The sequence below is a fragment of the Hypanus sabinus genome, chromosome 17, assembly GCF_030144855.1.
Source record: "Hypanus sabinus isolate sHypSab1 chromosome 17, sHypSab1.hap1, whole genome shotgun sequence".
Taxonomy (NCBI): Eukaryota; Metazoa; Chordata; class Chondrichthyes; order Myliobatiformes; family Dasyatidae; genus Hypanus; species Hypanus sabinus.
Genome location: NC_082722.1, coordinates 40,713,430 through 40,729,306, shown reverse-complemented (window position 1 = coordinate 40,729,306; position 15,877 = coordinate 40,713,430). Strand labels below are relative to the sequence as shown.

The following is a 15,877-nucleotide window of genomic DNA, read 5'->3' as shown; positions in this document are numbered from 1 at the left end:
CCAAATGTCTTCCTATTCCTAATGAAGTTGAGCTGCTGCATTGTCTTCTTCATAGGCACAACAATATTTTAGGTGCAGGATAGATGACCCAAGATGTTGATGCCCAGGAACATGAAGCTGCTCACCCCTTCCACTACTGAGCCCTCAAAGAGCTCCAGTGATAAGTACTTACTTTCTAGGCAGAACATTGAATGGGAAAGCAGTAATTGATATTAGGAATTTTAAAGAGACAAGTTTAAACACAAAGGAATAGAAACAGGAATGGTCAAATATGCAACACGTGCCAACTTCTCCACTCACATCATAACTGATCTTTTACCCAACAACACTTTTCTACACATTCCCCTTAATACCCTTAAGATGTAAAAACCTGTCAGTCTCTATCTTGAACATACTCAGTGACTGAACCTCCTCAGCCTGAATAGAGAATTCCAAGGATTTCTCCCATTCAAGTGAAAAAGTTATTTTCATCTCAGCTCTCTGTAGATGGATTCTTATCTTGCGATTGTGATCCTTGGTCTAGACACTTCATTCCAGGGAATCATTATCTTATACCTAATCTACACGGGGCTGTATGAAGTTGTTATGGTTTGACAAGATTACCTCTTAAGTAACTAAACGCTGGTAGATGCAGCTGGCCTAAATTTGCTCTATCTCTCCCCATAGGATAAACCAATCACCCCAGGAATCAATCTAATTGTACTTCACTGCACTACCTCCATCACACATCCTGTAATATTTTTCCTTATGTAAAGAGACCAGGTCTTGACACTACATTCCGACTGCAGTCTCATTAATAATTGGAGCAAGATCCTTCCACTCTTGTATTCAAAGACGCTTAAAGTCAATGCATTGTTTGCCTTCCTAATTGCTATGATTGCCTAGCAATTTTGATACATACAAATTGAAAAGTAATACTACAAACAAAAATATTAGTCCACACAAGAAATAACAGCACCAGCTAAATACTGTATTCAAATTGAGTATCAATATTAATTATGATGCAACTAGAATTATTTAAGATAGTATTAGTAATCTCTAAGAAAATTGCTATATTATTACAATTTGGGGCATCATGGAGTTCAGAGTTCAATTCCAGCACTGTTCTGTAAGGAGTCTCTGTACGTCCTCCCTGTGGAATGCATGGATTTCCTGCGGGTGCTCCGGTTTCCTCCCACAGTCCAAAGGCGTTCCATTGGTCATTGTAAATTGTCTCACAATCAGGTTAGAGTTAATTGGAGTTGTAGGATTTTTGGGGTAACGTGACTGAAAGTGCCAGAAATGCCCACTCCCCACTGTATAGTGAAATAAACAAACAGACAGGCAAATAAATAAATAGAAACAGGTCATTTAAAACTTTGACAAACTTCTATAGATGCACGGTGAAGAGTGTATTAACTGGTTGCATCACAGCAAAGCATACAAAAAGTAGTGGATGCAGCCCAGTCCATGAGAGGTAAAGCCCTCCCGCTTCCTCCCCCCGCCTCTTCCCCATTCAGCGCATTTACAAAGAGCATTGCTGCAGGTTATTTGCACTATTTGTTATTTTTTGTTAATTCGCTGTTTGTGTGTAATTTTTCATTGCTTCTATTGCATTTATTTGTATTTATTGTAACCTTCCAACCCAATGAGCATCCATCATTAAGGACACACACCATCTGGGGCAGGCTCTCTTCTCACTGCTGCCAGCAGGAAAGAATATAGAGTCTAAGTTTCAGAGATGGTTATTACCCCATAACCATCAGGCCCTTGAACCAAAGGGGATAACTTCACTCAACCCAACACTAAATTGATTTCACAACCTATGGACTCATTTTCAAGGTGATGCACCATCAATAACTTTCGGAGATGGGAGGCGAACGACAGGCTTTTATTAGCTGCAAGAGACCACCACACTACATCCTGGAGACTGAGGGAGGAGCAGTGCCTCCAATCACCTTTATACAGGGGTCTGTGGGAGGAGCCACAGGAGCAGTCAGCAGAGGGGCATGTCCAGACAGGTATATGTAGTTCACCACACAAGGATTCTACCATTCATGTTCTCAATATTTATTACTTACTTAATATTATTATTTTGGCTTTTTTCTTTTTTTTCTAGTTGCACTATTTGTTATTTTTTGTTAATTCGCTGTTTGTGTGTAGTTTTTCATTGCTTCTATTGCATTTATTTGTATTTATTGTAACCTTCCAACCCAATGAGCTCTGCTGCCCAGCAAACCACCCATTTAACCCTAGCTTAATCTTAGGATGATTTACAATGACCAATTAACCTACTAACCAGTACAGCTTTAGACTGTGGAAGGAAACTAGAGCCCCCCGAGAAAACACATGCACTCACAGAAAGACCATGCAAATATTCTTACAGAGGATGCCAGAAATGACTCTGAACTCGGATGCCCTCAGCTGCAATAGTGACTCACTAACCACTACCACTGTAGCTCCCGAAAGAAAACGAATCTCAGGGTAGTGTATGGTGACATATATGTACTTTGTTAATAAATTTACTTTGAACTTTGAGGTACTGTAGCATCAAACCATTTTAACATGGAATTGAGACTTCTTAGGGGTGCCAAGCTTTCTACCGACTTAAAAGTATGTTGGAACAAATATATCCTTATATAACCATATAACAATCACAGCACAGAAACAGGCCATCTCGGCCCTCCTAGTCCGTGCCGAACTCTTAATCTCACCTAGTCCCACCTACCCGCACTCAGCCCATAACCCTCCACTCCTTTCCTGTTCATATACCTATCCAATTTTACCTTAAATGACACAACTGAACTGGCCTCTACTACTTCTACAGGAAGCTCATTCCACACAGATATCACTCGCTGAGTAAACAAATACCCCCTCGTGTTTCCCTTAAACTTCTGCCCCCTAACTCTCAAATCATGTCCTCTCGTTTGAATCTCCCCTACTCTCAATGGAAACAGCCTATTCACGTCAACTCTATCTATCCCTCTCAAAATTTTAAATACCTCGATCAAATCCCCCCTCAACCTTCTACGCTCCAATGAATAGAGACCTAACTTGTTCTCTACTTGTTATCCTTGAGGAATATGTTTATGAAACTCAGTGTTTATGAGAGGATTCCTTTCACATTAATTAAAACATGGCCCCAAGTAAAACTGCTGTTAAGTATGCCTGTCTGTACACAAATAATAACCATTTCTACATTAACACAATGCCTAATTAAGCTGTATCCAGTTCAACTTCGAAGTTAGACTGTCACTAGATGAAAGCATTACAGCCACTTCATGTAAATCCTTCTGTTTTAGTCTAAAACCATCTAAATGATCAAATTGATTCATTTATAAAAATAAGAACTTAGAATATTCTTAAGTATTATGTTGACTGTTCAATTCAAAATGCAGCTCACAAGCAAAAATGACAACCAGCTTTAAGTCATGCTGCGAACAGTTTGCTGCAGCCATTTCATACAGGTGCTCAGTGAGTCATTCATCAAAATAAGTTTCCAGTGTGTAATGTGACTTGCACATCCGCGTAATCCTGGCTCAAAACTTCACAAGTTTCAACTCCCACAGAATCATGAGTTGAATGCAAATTGCGCAGAAGCCTACCTCCAGTGTTATACTCAGGGGCACTCCCTGACTGAGACCTTGGGGAGGTAGTCCTAGGAAGCGTTCCTGCTGCACTAAATGCCACCCTAACCCAAAGGAATTATTGTTTTTTAATTGTCTTCTGATAAAGACTTCAATAAAGCCAAAGAGTTATTAAATTCACAGAGAGTCAGAATCAGTACTGGCTCATCACTTTCTCCTAAAGGACAATCAGGAACGGATATTAGAAAATAGCAGTGATATCCTGTTACCAATTGTCATTAATCGCTGTATCGCCCAAGTGAATAGAAAAATTCCCAGCTGCAAGGTTAACAGTTTGATTAGAGATTTAAACTGGTCACCACCTCAGATACTGGCACCACATTCATTATACATACAATTATAGGTATGTAGTCTGCACATCATGGGAAGGAAAGTACGCTGGAGCCAAGTGCAAAGACGGTTTAACAGAAGTTGGGGTCGCTGATTAATTGCACTACTAAGGATACAACTGAGTATTTTGTTTGCCAAACTTACACTTTTATGGGTGGACCCACGTATCTCCTAAATGAGCACTGGAAAGCCTATATGAATGTACTCATCATCAAGCACCATGGAGTAACCCAACACTTTGGAACAAATCCTTTCTAACATGGAATTCCAATGACAAACATAGAGTCGCCTGTGGCTCAACAGCTGATGATCAATATCAAGACTCTGAATGCAACACAAGCAGCTCCTTTAAAGTTATATTGATCTACAGTTGTAACGCTGTCTGTTTACTTGTATTTGGTTGTTCTGTCTGAAATTAAACACTTCTCTTTTGATCTTTACACAGCGATATAACCAACTGAGCTGTAACAATATATTTTAAAAGCACTTTGCACATAGCTTGGAGAAGCAGCTTATTCCAAGGGTAAAAACAACTGCTGATGTGAAAAAAAATTCATGAATACTTAGAGAGAAAATATATTACAACCTGTTGCCTCTTCTCAAGCATATAAAAAGAGGAAAAGCAAGCATCAGAAGACACAATGCCAGTGTGATAGCTGTCTTTGTGAGGTGTATTTTCACCAGCAGTTTATAATGATTTGCTGTGAGAATGAAGATGATTGAGACCCTGTGCTGAATCTCCAATCATTTCACCAGACAGATAAATGTGCCAATCACATGATAACTATAACAAGCCAGGCTTGAGAAATCTGTCAATGCAACGCATAAAATCCATCATTGCACAGATGAAAGTTGTCAATGTCTGTGTGTGAGCTGACATTATTAATGAAGTGCACGTATTTTATATCCAACTGATACAATCGTGTAAAAATATTGTTTTTAAAGATCGAAGGCTATCTTTATTTGCCACACATACATCTAAACATATAATGAAATACATCGTTTGCATCAAAGACCTAGACATGCTGTGGAGTGTCACCATGTTTCTGGAGCCAAAATAACATACCCACAACTTACAAACCCTAACTCGTACACCTTTAGAACCTGGAGCACCCAGAGGAAACCTATGTAGTCACAAGGAAGAACATACAAACACCTTACAGACAGCAACAAGAAGCGAATCTCAATTACACTAGCCACTACACTGTCACGCCTCAGCGAGGTATATTATCTACATATATTACCTCTCAAAATCTATGGAACCCTGCTTACCCACATAGCATGAAGAATGATGTAACGTCCAAATTTGATTTCTGGCAAGTCTTTCAAGTGCATTGGGCTGAATCATGATTGGCACTGTTCTTTCATTAAAATAAATTACTAACACAGAAGGAACAGGCAAAACATTTTATTGATCAGTCAAGCACAGTTCTCCTGCTGTCTTCAGCAATGAGCTGTTCATCTCCCTGCTTGATAAACCTCATGCAGACACAAACAAACCAGAGCACTTCTCGACCTTTCTAGATCACACTACAACATAAGCAGCTTTCCTTCAATCATGGGAAGGGTTTGCAAGGAACATCCTTGCGCTTGTACAAGTCCATGTCTGTAGTTTTTTGAAGATATTGAACTTCAAGCAGCAAACAGACATATTGTGTTCTCTGGCACCTAGAAGCAAAAGATGTCCTTGACGGGTACAATATTCTTGAAGGGTTTTACTGATTAGATGCAAGGGAACTGATTAAGGATTCTAGAAATCGAGAGCAATCTTTCGGAACAAGGAGATGGCTGTAAAGGACAAGGATGGGGAAAGGTTTCTTCACCGAGAGGGTAACAACAAAGCCTCCTCCAGTATACACCTCTTACAAGCCTGTGCACATTCCTCTGCACCCCTCACCTCTACCCCTCCTAGGAGGATACTGCTATCCTATTTCATTACAGCGGAACACACTTATTCCTTGCTCCGTTCTGCAAGGCTGCTGGCATATATTATGTGACCCTTTATGGACTACTCCAGAGGGTCAAATCAGTGAGAAAATGTGTTACTGATGAAGGAAATTTAATCCCAGTGTCTGCAATTTCCAAAAAAAAAAGCATCCTTGTACGAGGCATTCTGGCAGCAGTGTTCTAGCTTTCTCCTTTATGGATATTATTGTAAGATAGTTAGGGAAATTGCTAACTTACATGCCTAGTGCTAGAAAAACTGTTTCCAAACCAGGTTCTCTATGAATTGTGACTTTCTCATGACTCTGTTCAGCTACAGCAGTGGTAGGCATACATGCACACTGACATTATCACCACCTTTTCTTCTTGCCAGACCAGTACTAGGGAATGAGTATCCTCTGTGTTCAAATGTTTTCAAAATGTACCAGTTTAAAACATATTAGTCAATTGATTCTCTTTTAGATGTCTCAAAAATATAGCAGCCAGCTTCACAATCTTCTTCATAGAAAATGTATTGGAATTCAAAGCAAGTTTGTTTGCATAAAAATGTTAGAATGAATTCACATGAGGTAAATCAAGATAGACATCAGAGTATCTTAGTAGGTTACTTGGAAGAATTTTAAATCACAGCTAGACTTGTACAGTTTATGGTTTATTGAGCTGTCAGCTACAAAAGAAAAAAATCACACTACCTGGTTCGTAGCCAAAGAGTAATATCTCTTTAACCCTGAAGCAGCTTGGGAAACTGCAGAAAGTTCTTAAGTACTACCAAACAAACATCCCTTAGTGGAAGCAAAAAAGGTCCCTTTCTTTGACATACAACGACATTTAGAAGCAACTCTAAATCTTTACTATATAAACAACAGGAGAACCAGATACGTGACAACACTGGAAATCCAAAACTCTGGAATATATGACTGTGGGACCCCACAAGCAACTAAAGAATATGCAACAGTGCCTGATTCATAAATATGAAAGAGCTATCACAATGATGCATTTGCTACATCCAGAGCAACTGTCTGGCTCGACAACCTAAATACCAAATTACAGTTGCTGTTCTACATCATCCATAAGACTGAAGGCAGCAACATTTACTTACCCGACATGAACTCCTTGACGGCCCAATTAAAAAATCTTCTTCCCTGAAATCATAAAAACAAAGCACATTTTGAAGCCATTTACTTCAGAAGAAATCTTGAAATATTAACAGCCACCTATATGTAAAGCAATTGCGGCTGACTGAATTAGTTCTGTCTCATTCCCTGATCATAAGTTAACAGTATTACCTTTGGAGAGGTTTATTCGCAAATGTTATGTGATTCAGCTTTCAGCTTATTGATTTTTACATGGAACTCTTTACACATTAAAATTCTGCAGTTTGTTTTCAGGAAAATGCAGCAAATAAACGGGTGAGTCCATAACAGGAAAGCAGGTGAACAATTTGAGTGTGAGTGAAGATGTAGCAATTGTATCATGCAATGTTAAGCTCTGTACAGTTCATTAATGACTGAGAGAATTTGAATAATACATAAATATTTCATTGTTGAAATAGAAATAATTACAGACAACTTTATGCATGCCGAAAGATCTTCATAAAAATGAAAATGGTTATAGATTTGCACAGAGACATTTTGACAAATTTAAATCAACGTGGCATTAGGACTTTCTGCTCATTACATCGGCACAGATAAGATGGCTGAACCTGTCCAGGAGTTCAAGAAATTTTACAGCAAAGCCACTTTGGACTGACACTTCCACGATCTTTTAAATTAGTTCAAGTTCCAAGAATCAGGCTCAGTTCACAAATTGGCCCCATACCAATTTGACATGATTGTTAAGAATTATGTTTGTTAAGAAAGTATTTCCAAATTGCATTTTTTTGCACTAGAGACACCCTTTCAATCTTTTTCCTTATCAAAAGGATGTATTATACAATCTGTACAAAATTATGAAAATATTCACTGCAATTTATTTTACAGGATTTTCAAAGAGTTTGCTGAGGAATGGGAGCCCGATACTCCCTGGTTAAATGCAGTTACTTTGTGTTAAATTCACTTTCAGCTGAACTAATACAGAAAGATGAACAATGTTCGACAAAGTATTAATGTTGGTGATTGTGCTTAATGATGCTGCCCAGTAGTGCTTTACATCAGACAACTTCAAGATTGTTTAACGTAATTCCTAGTAAACAAGTGTAAAAGAAAACAAAATAATTGTCACTCGGGATCCAATGCAGCACAAAAAAAACCCTAATAAGATAAAGAACACAATAATAAAAATCATGATGAATATAAATATGTAAAATAGCTGATATACTGTACATATATTGATTGCATGTATATAAAGTGACATTAGGCATAGGATAAGATACCTGTGTTGCAAGCCTCGAAGTGTGCATAAAAGCTGATTAGAGTATCACTGGTATAGTCTCACTGTTTTCCCTTGCATAGTCAGTAATGCTCTGGATGCTCTGCCACATATGCCAGGGTTTGTCATCGGACAGGTACTCCTGATTTTCTCCGCGTGAGTGATCTTTGCCCTCTTGGTATTTAAGATGAGGCATCTCCCTGCTGCTCTGAGAGCCGTTCTGTCTCTAGACGACAGTACCCCAAGGCTTTTAGTAGTAAGCACACCTCTGCATTTAGCCGGGGCTTCTGCTTGGGCTGTGGAAGACTGTTCTTGAGATACTGATGTCCTCTCTACAAGTACTGATGTAGGCAGTGACCAATGAGGCCAATTCCTCGATGTCTCTGATTCCTCTGTCTATGCGGCCTCCTTGAACATCTGCCATTAGTCCAAAAAAAGCAGTCCTGAAGCACTGAGATTACCTCAATAGGAGATACTGTGATGGCCCTTTTGACTAGTCAACACTGAATGTCAACTGTGATCGACAATCAATGGTGACTACAAAGAGATCAGAAATACAGTGTATGCACAGTTCAGACCAACCTTCCAGGATTAGTCCTAATCAGTCATTCATCAGGTAGTCTGATAATCAACCAGGGAACAACCAACAATGATCATACTGGAGCAAAACTGTATGAGAGTTGCGCAGGTAATGACATTATCCGTAGGATTACTCATGCAGAGAAGTGCTTAGTCAAATTTCCAGAAAAAACATAGGAATAGTTTTTGTCACTTTTCATTCCAGATAACAGCAACTTTCAAACACACCGCCTGAGGATAAATAGCTATATAGTTACATTTTTAAAAATAATTTTCTGGGTATTACCACAAATTGCTACAATATTTTAAACACGATGGATTCTGCAGGTGCTGGAAATCCAAAGCAACACATACAAAATGCTGGAGGAACCCAGCAGGTCAGACAGCATTAATGGAAATGAATACAGTCGACGTTTTGGGCCGAGACCAGGGTCTCAAATCTCTCCAGCATTTTGTGTGTGTTACTGAAATATTTCTTGCATTCAATCTGTGGTTGCACGTCTGAAGTACATCTGTGTCAATACAGTGCTCTGTGGCATCTTGAAAGGCATATGAAAGGAGTTAAATAATTGAAACAAACTGGTGTGGCGACCCACTTTCTGCACAGGCGAACTGGCTCACAAATAGCCAGCGCATGGAGGGAGACTTTGGTAATGCACCTCTGACGACACTTCCGCCCGGAGAGGGCGGGCGCTAGGGATTAAATGCCAGTGCCACGAAGTTTGAATAAACTAGTCTCGAAATGGCTAACCAACTGCCTGTCGTTATTTCAGCGCTGTGTGTAACACATTGCTACATTGGTGACCCCGACGGTCCAAACGGGATTTGGGCCAAAGATGACTGACTCTTCATTTGTTCACGCAGTTTCGCTAAAACTGCCGACTTTCTGGACGCTGCGACCACACGTGTGGTTTAGCCAAGCAGAAGCCCAGTCCCAGATTCGGCAGATATCCTCTGATTCCATGTGTTACTACCATGTGGTGAGCACCCTTGACCAGGAGACGGCTGCCCAGGTTGCGGATTTCATACAGTCGCCCCCGGCAGAAGGCAAATATGAAGCATTCAAAGCGCTGCTCATTGGGACCTTTGACCTCTCACAGTGTGAGCGGGGTGCCCGCCTGCTTCACCTGGACGGTTTGGGAGACAGACTGCCATCAGCATTGATGAACGAGATGCTGGCCCTGGCTGACGGACACAAGCCCTGCCTCATGTTTCAGCAGGCGTTCCTAGAGCAACTGCCTAAGGACATACATCTGCTGCTGGCCGACGCAGATTTCAGCGACCCCCGGAAGGTGGCGGCCCGGGCAGACGTGCTGTGGAAAGCCAAGATGGAGAGCGTGACATCCGTCGGTCAGATTACCAGGCCACGCGCCCAACAGCAGACCAGACCAGGCCCGGCAGGGGGCCGCACACAACACAGAGGCAGGAGTGAGGAGGCCAGTGAACAGTGGTGTTTCTACCACCAGCAGTGGGGCACAGAAGCCCACTGTTGTCGCCTGCCCTGCAAAGGCCAGGGCCAGGGCCAGCTGCCGCTAATGACTATGATGGCTGGCCACCAGGACAGCCTCTTGTACGTCTGGGACAAACAGTCGGGACGCCGCTTCTTGGTCAACACCGGAGTGGAGATTAGCGTCTTGACCCCGACGGGGTACGACACCCACAACAGGAAGCCAGGAGCCACCCTGAGGGCCGCAAACGGCAGCACGATATGGACCTACGGCACCTGCACAGTGCAGCTGCAGTTTGGCACCAGCCGGTTCACGTCGGACTTCACACTGGCCGCGGTGGCCCAACCACTCCTGGGGGCGGACTTCTTGCGAGCTCACAGCCTGCTGGTCGACTTGCAAAGGAAAAGACTGGAACATGCCAAGACTTTCCAGACGTTCTCCCTGGGTGAAGCCAAGTTGCCGGCCCCACACCTGGACTCCATCAAGCTGCCGGACAACAAATTCACAGAATTCTGGTGGACTTTCCATCAATTCTGGCACCACAGTTCACAGCAGCCAGACCACATTCTGACCCAGGGACCACCCTTCCACGCCCGTGCTCGAAGGCTTCCCCCAGATAAGCTCTGACTGGTGAAGGAGGAGTTCAAGAGGATGGAGGAATTGGGGATCATATGGAGGTCTGACAGCCCATGGGCCTCCCCCCTGCACATGATGCCCAAAGCAGCCGGGGGTTGGAGACCATGCGGCGATTACCGCAGACTGAACGAGGCTACCACTCCAGACCGCTACCCCATGCCGCACATACAGAACTTTGCAGCAAACCTGCACGGGGCAAGAATCTTTTCCAAAGTAGACCTCGTCCGGGGATACCATCAAATCCCGGTGCACCCTGAAGACATCCCCAAAACAGCACTCATCACCCCGTTCGGGCTGTTTGAGTTCCTCCGAATGCCGTTCTGCCTGAAGAATGCCGCACAGACATTCCAGCAGCTAATGGATGCAGTGGGACGCGACCTGGACTTTGCGTTCATCTACTTGGATGACATCCTTATAGCCAGCAGTTGTCTTCAGGAGCATCTGTCCCACCTCCACCAGCTCTACTCCCGCCTGAGTGATTTTGGCCTCACGATCAACCCGGACAAATGCCAGTTCAGTCTCGATACCATCGACTTCCTGGGACACAGTATTACCAAAGATGGGGCAACACCTCTGCCTGCCAAGGTAGACGCAGTCTGCCACTTTGTCCAGCCCAACACGGTCAAAGGCCTGCAGGAGTTCATTGGTATGGTGAACTTCTACCACCGTTTCCCCCCTTCAGCAGCCTGTATCATGCGCTCTTTGTACACCCTGATGTCGGGTAAAGGCAAGGACATTACTTGGGACGAGGAGGCTGCAGCCGCTTTCGTTAAAGCCAAGGAAGCCTTGGCAGATGCCGCGATGCTGGTGCACCCCAGAACGGACGTTCCGACCACCCTCACGGTGGACGCATCTGACACAACAGTCAGTAGGGTGCCGGAGCCGCTCATCGAGGGGCGCTGGCAACCCCTGGCATTCTTCAGCAAGCACCTACGACCACCTGAACTCAAGTACAGTGCTTTCGACCAGGAGCTGTTGGCACTGTATCTGGCAATCCGGCATTTCAGGTACTTCTTAGAAGGCAGGCCGTTCACCATGTTCATGGACCACAAACCGTTGACCTTCGCATTCACAAAGGTGGACTATGCAGCACTGGCGGAGGCGCAGCAGGCAGACGACGAGATGCCCAGCTACAAGACCGCAGTCTCAGGTTTGCAGCTGCAAGACTTTCTCATAGGCCCAGGTGATAGGATCCCCTCCTGTTTGATGTGGCTACCGGCCAACCTCGCCGCATCGTCCCGGCAGCCTGGAGGCGGCGAGTTTTCACTCCATACACGGTTTGGTGCACCCATCTATCAGAACAACCATCCGGCTGGTCTCCAGCAAGTTCATGTGGCACGGACTTCGCAAGCAGGTCAGTGAATGGGCCGGAACGTGCGCGCAGTGCCAAACAGCCAAGGTGCAGCGGCACACTAAAGACACGCAGCAGCAGTTCAAACCCACCCACCGGAGGTTCAACCACATTCATGTGGATATCGTAGGCCCCCTACCAGTGTCCCGAGGAGTGCGGTACCTCCTAACTATGGTAGACCGGTTCACAAGGTGGCCAGAGGCGGTCCCGCTCACCGACACATCTGCCGATTCCTGCGCCCGAGCACTGATCGCAACCTGGATAGCAGACTTCGGGGTACCGGCCCACATTACCTCCGACAGAGGCGCCCAGTTCACCTCCTGCCTGTGGTCGGCTGTGGCCAGTCTGTGGGAACGCAGCTACACCACACAACTGCCTTCCACCCACAGTCGAATGGACTAGTGGAACGCTTCCACCGTCACTTGAAGTCGGCTCTCATGGCCCACCTGAGAGGACCTAACTGGATGGACAACCTTCCCTGGGTCCTGCTTGGAATTCACACGGCGCCCAAATAGGATCTGCACGCCTCGTCAGCTGAGTTGGTGTACGGCCCCTGGCCATCCGAGGAGAGTTCGTACCAGCCCCAAGGGAGCAAGTGGAAGAACCCGCAGCAGTCCTGGACAGGCTATGCGAAAGGCTCGGCAACCTGGCCCCCATACCTACTTCACAGCATGGACAGACCCTGACCCATGTACCCAAAAACCTGCAGGACTGTAAGTTTGTGTTTGTACGAAGGGGCGGACACCGGGCACCGCTACAGTGGCCGTACGGGGGGCCATTCAAGGTGATCAACAACAACGGGTCCACGTACGTTGTGGACATTGGGGGAGAAAGAGGAGGTTTTCACGGTGGGCAGACTCAAACCAGCCCATGTGGACTTGGCACAGCCGGTCGAGGTTCAGGCACCGCGGCACAGAGGCAGACCTGCGAAACAGAGGCTGATCCAGACTGTGGACATTGGCGGGGGTGTATCGCCGGTTCTCGGGGGGAGGGTTATGTGGCGACCCACTTTCTGCGCAGGCGAACCAGCTCACAGATAGCCAGCGCGGGGAGAGACTTTGGTAATGCACCTCTGACGTCATTTCCACCCGGAGAGGGCGGGCACTAGGGATTAAATGCCAGCATTGCGAAGTTTGAATAAACTAGTCTCGAGACGACTTACCGACTGTGTGTCGTTATTTCAGCGCTGTGTGTAGCACATCGCTACATTGGCTTCCTTTCAATTTTCACATCAATAAATGCTAGTGTAACACTTACCCAACAGGCTGGTATATGCCTAGGGGAAAAGGACACACACACACACTCACACACACACACACACACACACACTCACACTCACACTCACACTCTGACAAATTTGTATACTGTCCATGAAGGAAGAGTGTTGTGTATGTGGCCTGGTTACACAGCAATGCTATTAATAAAAAGACTGGAGACGGGAGCTATGTTTTATAGTTCTTTACTGGTAGAGTCCAAACTGTACACACACATCCAGATCAATATGCACCTAATAGTGCATTCAACAACATGTTACTAAAACATAAAGTAGTCCCTTATTATACCGTAGGCTATACAGTACACTCCTCCCCTTTTATTTTAATAGTGTATCAACTGCATTTTTTAAATGGGGCACTATGCTAAACAAATATGTTTACCCTTAACATACAAACACCTACCATTTGTTTACTTAGTGTCTTAATAATATCAAATTATAACAAGGTAACATAATAATATCAAATTATAACAAACCTTTTGTTTTACTTTTGGTCTGAGATCAATTTATAAGCCAAGTCTGTGGCTATCCTACCTCTCCGGGAAACGTCTGTCAATAACTTGTTTGTTTTAATACAGATTTCCATATAAAAGTCATGAAAAGTTGACCTCTGAGCAAAGGGAGTTAAGAAAATATGCGCCTCCAACTTGCTAAGATTTCTGGGCAGCAGATCGCCTCCGTATAATGAAGACTCCTCTGTGCAGCTGTCCTAGATATATACGCATCTTTGTGCTATCACTTGTCTTCCTTACCCATATCTCATTTGATCCAACTGAGCTAATTAGACAGCCAATCTTCATATTCTCCTTAGATTCAAAATAGATAGCCTGACCTTTATGATACGATCTCTTATCATAATATAACTTTCCATCTTCTATCCGTGCTTCATATCCTGGTGCTGGTGAATAAGCAGGAGTGCTGGGAAGATGCTCAGGAGAAGACGGAGATCAGATTCAGTTTATTGTCATTTAGAAAGCACAAATGCAATGCGGTTAAAAGATGAGACAACGTTCCTCCAGAATGACATCACAAAAGCACATGACAAAACAGACTGCACCAGAAAATCCACATAACATTTGGCAAACCCCAATCCAGAGTCCAGAGAGGCTGCTGTGTATTAATATCGTGCCACCGTCTAGCGCATTCCCCGGAAAGGAGCTCCAAATCCACCAGACAAAACAAGAGCAAAAACTAAAGCTATAAGACCTGCACAAAACTACACAGTTTCAACATATAGTTACAACACTGCAAACAATAGCATAATTGATAAAAAAAAACAGACCATGGGCACAGTAAAAATAGTCCAACAATGTTAAAAGACTACAAGTTCAAAAGAAACCACCACACAGTTTTCTGGTCTTTTTGGAGATTTAAGCTTATTGAGAGTTTGCAGATCTTCCATTATCTACTTATCTGTTAACGAGTAATTTTACTGTGCAGGTGCAGGTTTTCATCTTTTGTCTGTAATTGGAAAGGGTCATTAGGTCTCCTCCTTAGTTTCCTAGTCATTATTGGCTTTTCCTCCATAGAATCTCCTGTGAGTTCCATTGTTAGCCTTTCATTCTCAATCATCTTTTTCTTTTCTTCTAACTCAATCTTTTTATCTTCAAATTCCTTCACTGCTGCTTTCTTCTTTTTAATATAATTCCTTACCACTTGTTCTGTCTCCAGCTGCAGAAAAAGCTCTGCATTTCGTATTCCTTCCTAGATTGTTGATCTAGTTTCTTCATCCTTTTCTGATACTCCTGCAAAGTACCTTCTTGTAACTGCTGTAGCTGTCTTTTGAGAGATGTCAATTTCTTCTGGTACATCTGCTCTTTTACTTCTAGGTAGTCTTCATCATCCTGCTTACTGGCAATATCTGTCTCCCTTGCATCCTCTGTATCTTTATCCAAGTCGCGGCCGCGTATACTGTGTTTGTCCTCATCGTCGACACTGTCTAGCTCCTCCTCATCATTGTAATAGTCAACAACGGGTGAGAGGAGAGCTGCGGACATCTTCTCCGCCGAGCTGCCCTCCTTTGTTGACACATCTAGTGCCTTAATGATGTGCCAATCATCTGGATTTTCCTGAGCCATTCATGTCCTAGCAACAGTTGTCCTCCATTTTTCAGTACATAGAGGTTCAGCTGCTGTGTTTTACCTCTGTAGGTCACTGTCACTTTAATTTTACCTTTGGGACACACTTTCTGTCCTGTGTAAGACTTTAGCAGTAGTTTAGTTCGTTTCAGAGATATGTAAGAAAACAGTCGTTTCTAGTCATGTACAGAGATCACTGTTAAAGCTGAGCCTGTGTCCAACTCTATTTTCAGTCTCACGCCTGC

At 43.7% G+C, this 15,877-nt stretch overlaps 1 protein-coding gene and 1 pseudogene across 1 annotated transcript in view; both read right to left on the bottom strand.

Annotated features, from left to right (window-relative positions):
- The window catches only part of LOC132407188 (uncharacterized), a 545,618-nt gene that overhangs the window by 339,009 nt on the left and 190,732 nt on the right, over positions 1 to 15,877 (bottom strand). Inside the window, exon 2 of the mRNA XM_059993474.1 lies at positions 7,000 to 7,042. The gene's annotated coding sequence lies outside the window, so the exon portion shown is untranslated. The remainder of the gene's footprint in view (positions 1 to 6,999; positions 7,043 to 15,877) is intronic.
- On the bottom strand, positions 14,205 to 15,551 carry LOC132406628 (sin3 histone deacetylase corepressor complex component SDS3-like; annotated as a pseudogene).